The sequence below is a fragment of the Anabrus simplex genome, chromosome 2, assembly GCF_040414725.1.
Source record: "Anabrus simplex isolate iqAnaSimp1 chromosome 2, ASM4041472v1, whole genome shotgun sequence".
Classification (NCBI taxonomy): domain Eukaryota; kingdom Metazoa; phylum Arthropoda; class Insecta; order Orthoptera; family Tettigoniidae; genus Anabrus; species Anabrus simplex.
In genome coordinates this window covers 133,902,178-133,908,177 of record NC_090266.1, presented here as the reverse complement: position 1 = coordinate 133,908,177, position 6,000 = coordinate 133,902,178, and positions in this window count along the sequence as shown.

The window sequence follows — 6,000 nt, the reverse complement described above, 5'->3', positions numbered from 1 at the left end:
CGGGTATGTTATCACTGAAACATGTTTTTGGATTCTCAGAAGACTTTACACGTATTATACTCAACGTAAAACAAGAGCTTATTCTAATCCGTGATCGAAGTGATTACAATTCTCTTAAAGCAGTAGAAACACCTGTAGAATCGAAAATAACACTGCATCGTATACTGTGGCGGATTCCACATGTAACCTTATCTGATCGTGAAAAACTTCGATTGCTCAAGATTGTAGAAAATGATACACCATTACCTATACGTTTTAGAAGTTGGGAACTGCATGAATATCCTGTGTTACCACCTACAAACAAGCATAGCTGGGCTGTTAAAACATCACGTTTTACTGAGAAGCCCTTGTACATTATTTTTGGATTTCAAACTAATCGTAAATTCAATCACGAAAAAAATAGCTCACTGTTTGATCACTGTAAATTAAGACACGTTGGACTATATCTCAACGGAATTACGTATCCCTACGAAAACATCGACATTAACTTTGAGAAAAATAAGTTTGGGATGCTCTATGACATGTTTTGTAAATTTCAATCATCGTATTAGCAGAAAGAAAATCGTCCGCTATTTACACCTCAAGAATTTAAAAATAAAGCACCGATTGTAGTTATAGACTGCTCTTATCATGAAGAATCTATAAAAGAATCTCCAGTTGATATTCGTTTAGAATTTGAAACATCTGAAAACATTCCTGCTAACACAGCAGCCTATTGCCTTATTATTCATATGAGTGATGTTACTTACCATCCGCTAACGAATATTGTTACGAGACTATAAATAAGAATAGATCTTTATCATTTTCATTAGTGTGTGCTTCGACATCGTACGCTATGGAACAAAACTGTAAATGTGCATGCTGTTTGCATGCTCATACGCAACATCTTATTTATGTTTCACGAGTGAGTGAGGCTATTAAGATGTTCTATAAACATAGATCGTCGATGCCGAAACATCTTATTCAATACTTACCACCAGGATTTTTATATACGTACGCTGCCTCTTACGTACATAATTTTTGGGACATCCTTCCTCTACACAGTAAGATGTCGATCGAAGTAGCTTTATGCAGAACTTGTGAACGACATTACAAGCATCGAGGAGAAAATGGTGATGATGATTGGGATGGACCAAATCCGAGGATTGAACACTGTACACAGTGTATGAATGAACATTCTCTAGTACCTCATGATGATGATGATTCCGAAAAGGAATAACAGCAAGGTAAGAAGTATATGATCTTCTCTGTAAAGCATAACATACTTAGTATAATATATTTCTAAATGTTTTGTTTAATTTGAATGTTGCAGGAGGCATTTCAGAAGCATACGTTGTTAAGAAGCACACCTACCTTGTCAGCAGCAAAAACGAACACTGTTGTAGTACATTTGTAAATAAATATTTGATCGCATTCAAAAAATGTTGTACTTATTGCATTGCTTTACACCGACTTACTCTTAAGAAAAACGATCAGGTCTAAACATGCACAATGACGTCATCACAACAGCACGTGCTTACTCTAGCTTTCCCGATGCATGTTTAAACTTGTTCGAATTTACCGCTACCACATTCCTTTACACCGACTTACTCTTAAGAAAACGGACAAGTCTAAACATGCATGATGACGTCATCACTGCAGCACGTGCTTACTCTAGCTTTCCCGATGCGTGATTAAACTTGTTCGAATTTACCGCCACCACATTTCAACTAAAGAGTGCAGCATCGAGGTAAGCGATGTAAGATGGCAGGTGACAGCTTGTCAAATAGATTTTTTTTCAAAGGTAAGTAGCTAAGGAGGGCAGCACTAAGGTTAGCAATGCAAGATGGTGGATGGCAGCTGTGACGTAAAAAATTACCCGCAAGATAGCACCACGATGCTCTTTTCATTAAAGATGGCAGCTTTTCAAATAGAATTTTTCAAATTAACCGCCTCAAAGGTAAGTAGCTAAAGAGGGCAGCACTGTTCTCTCTGGATTAAAGATGGCTGCTTGTCGAAAAGAATTTTTCAAATTATCCGCCACCGCAAAGAGGGCAGCACGGTGCTCTCTTGATTAAAGATGGTGGATGACAGCTGAAGAGCACATAGAATTTGTTTCCAAACAAGAGTACGTGGAATTTACCACCACCACATAGAGTGCAGCACTGTTCTCTGTAGATTAAAGATGGCGTATGACAGCTGACGAAATTACCCGCATGATAGCAGCACGGTGCTCTGTTGATTAAAGATGGCAGATGACACCTGTCAAAAAAGCACATGGCTTTGTTTCCAAACAAGAGCACGTGGAATTTGCCGCCACCACATTTCAACTGCAGAGGGCAGCACTATGCTCAGTTGATTAAAGATGGCGGATTTTAGCTGTCAAAAAGAGCACGTGAGTTTGTTTCCAAACAAGAGCACGTGAAATTTTTCAATTTGCCGCCACCACATTTCAAAGGTATCTAGCTAAAGATGGCAGCACGGTGCTCTCTTGATTAAATATGGCGGATGATAGCTAACAGAACTTTTCAAATTGCCCGCTACTACGTGCTTAAGGTAGTAACCATAAAGAGGGCAGCACGGTGTTCTGTAGATTAAAGATGGCGGATGACAGCTGATGAAATTGCCCGCATGATAGCAGCACGGTGCTCTGTTGATTAAAGATGGCGGATGACAGCTGTCAAAAAAGCACATGGCTTTGTTTCCAAACAAGAGCACGTGGAATTTGCCGCCACCACATTTCAAAGGTATGTAGCTAAAGAGGGCAGCACTGTGATTAAAGATGGCGGTTGACAGCTGTCAAAAAAGCGCGTGAGTTTGTTTCCAAACAAGAGCATGTAGAATTTGCCGCCACCACATAGAGGGCAGCACGGTGCTCAAGGATGGTTGCTGTCATGTGGAATTGCCTGCCACCACAGGTATCTAGCTAAAGAGGGCAGCACGGTGCTCAAAGATGGCTGCTGTCAAAAAGCATTTTTCAAATTATCCGCCACCACATTTCAAAGGTAAGTAGCTAAAGAGGGCAGCACTGTGCTCTATAGATTAAAGATGGCGGATGACAGCTGCACGTGGAAGGTAAGTAGCTAAAGAGGGCAGCACTGTGCTCTATAGATTAAAGATGGCGGATGTCAGCTGCACGTGCATTTGTTTATCTCACGCTAGTGAGGTTAAGTTGGTAGCACTAAGGTTTAGGCCCGCCAAGATGGCAGCACTGCCGATGACAGGTGACGAATTTTACATCTACTACGATAAAGAGGGCAGCACAGTGCTCTGTAGTTTAAAGATGGCGGATGACAGCTGTCAAAAAAAGCACGTGGCTGTCAAAAAGCACGTGGCTTTGTTTACCACGCGCTAGTTAGGTTAAGTTGGTACTACTGAGGTTTAGGCCCGTCAAGATGGCAGTACTGAGGTTAGCGATGCGTTGTTGTCTGTCAAAAAGCACGTGGCTGTCTAAAAGCACGTGGCTTTGTTTATCTCGCGCTAGTTAGGTTAAGTTGGCACTACTGAGGTTTAAGCCCGTCAAGATGGCAGTACTGAGGTTAGCGATGCCTTGTTGTCGATGACAGCTGTCAAAAAGCACGTGGCTTTGTTTACAAATTCAAATTTCCCGCGGGTGGTGGAGGAGGCCTCTGGGAGGCCTCTGGCTGTGGTGGTGGTGGAGGAGGCATCTGAGAGTCCTCTGGCTGTGGTGGTGGTGGAGGTGGCCTCTGGGAGCCCGGTGGCGGTGGCGGCGCCCGAACTGTCCAATTATACTACTATTGTGTGTTCGATGTACTTCGTAAACTACAATTTTACTCCTTTTCATAACTCCGTTGTTGCACGTGCTTGCGTCATTTATTTATCGTAATGGCTAGGCCATATTCAAGGCCGAATGAGGCCTTGAATTTTATGATTTAGACAGTAGTAATGACCTTCTTTTGCCGAAAGTGATTCCCATTATGTGGGAAGTGACACGGTGGTAACTGCTCACCGTGCATCGGACCGCGAGGACCTGACATCGATGACCGTTACGTGTACACTGAATAACTTTGTGCAATGCTTCATGAGTGAATTGCAGCACACACATCACATTGATATCAAATTATTCAGAATTAAATGTTCTTTCATTCAAGTCTAAGAGTAAAGAAGGAAGACGCAACAATGTCTAATTTTTCTGTCATTGAAAACAATAATTTATTTTTAAAAATTTATTTTCGAAATTTAATATTTTTGGGGCTTAACCAATAACAATACGTCCAAAGCATATTCATTTCTGAAATGCTCATAGTTTCATGTATTAGTGTGATTAATTTTATTTTAATGTGTGTTAAACTCTTTACGTGTTAAATTTTTGTAATTTGCTTTGGAAAATCACAAAAATTAGTCTGAATGTCTTCGAGTAAACACCTGCATATAGGCTGAGTGCCAAAGGGTTAATACGAGTATAACGTTACGGCGTCCTATCATGGTGAGGCAGCACATACCAAGGTACCCGGTTGTGTTGTCTGAGCATACCGGCAGGGCGAGTATTTTCAGGGCGGAATGAACATTGTGGATTGCATAAAACTGCATTGGAAGGGTCGGCTGAATCACGCTGTATATCGCCGTTGCCGGGACAAAACCTCCTATGTGATTTTTTGGAGATATACTGACCCACAACGCATACATTATGAAGAGCGAGAATGCCTTGACCATATTCACACAATATTGCACCTTAGATAACAACCTTAACGGCCAAAGTTCTAAGCTAAAATATTTCACATAGGAGGTTTCGTGCCGGTAGCGACGATATATAAATTATATGAGTAGGCTCAGACGGCGGCGCGTCGGCCTCTCACCGCTGTGTGATTCAAATCCCGGTCACTCCATGTGAGGTTTGTGCTTGGACAAAGCGGAGGCGGGGCAGGTTTTCCTCCGGGTACTCCGGTTTTCCCTGTCGTCTTTCATTTAAACAATACTCTCCACTATCATTTCATTTCATCTGTCGGTCATTAATCATTGCCCCAGAGGAGTGCGACGGGCTTCGGCGGCCAGCACAATTCTTATCCTCGCCGCAAGATGGGGGCTTCATTCATTCCATCCCTGATCCGGTCATTGAATGGAAAACAGGTTGTAGGTTTTCATTTTTCATGAGTAAAGAAGTGGAATCAGAGATAAGGCTTTTGGCGGATGACGTTTTTCTGCATACAGTAATAAATAAGTTACAAGATTGTGAGAATCTGCAAAATGACCTCGATTAATTTGTGAGATGGGGAGTAGGCAATGGTATGATAAAATGAAATGAAATGTCGTATGGCTTTTAGTGCCGGGATATCCCAGGACGGATTCAGCTCGCCAGGTGCAGGTCTTTCTATTTGACACGCGTAGGTGACCTGCGCGTCGTGATGAGGATGAAATGATGATGAGGACAACACATACACCCAGCCCCCGTGCCATTGGAATTAACCAATTAAGGTTAAAATCCCCGACCCGGCCGGGAATCGAACCTGGGTCCCTCTGAACCGAAGGTCAGTACGCTGACCGTTCAGCCATCGAGTCGGACAATGGTATGATGATAAATGGGGTTAAAATGACAGGTTGCGAGTTTCACAAATAGGAAAAGTCCTCTCACTTTTAATTAGTGCGTTGATGGGGTAAACGTTCCCTTTAGGGATTATTGGAAGTACCTAGGTCTTCTTCTTCTTAATCTGTTTACCCTCCAGGGTTGGTTCTTCCCTCAGAATCAGTGAGGGATCTCACCTCTACCGCCTCAAGGGCAGTGTCCTGGAGCTTCAGAACCTGGGTCGTAGGATACAACTGGGGAGGATGACCAGTACATCTCCCAGGCGGCCTCACCTGCTATGCTGAACAAGAGCCTTGCGGGGGGATGGGAAGATTGGAAGGGATAGACAAGGAAGAGGGAAGGAAGCGGCCGTGGCCTTAAGTTAAGCACCATCCCGGCATTTGCCTGGAGGAGAAGTGGGAAATCACGGAAAACCACTTCCAGGATGGCTGAGGTGGGAATCGAACCTACTACTACTCAGTTCACCTCCCGGGGCTGAG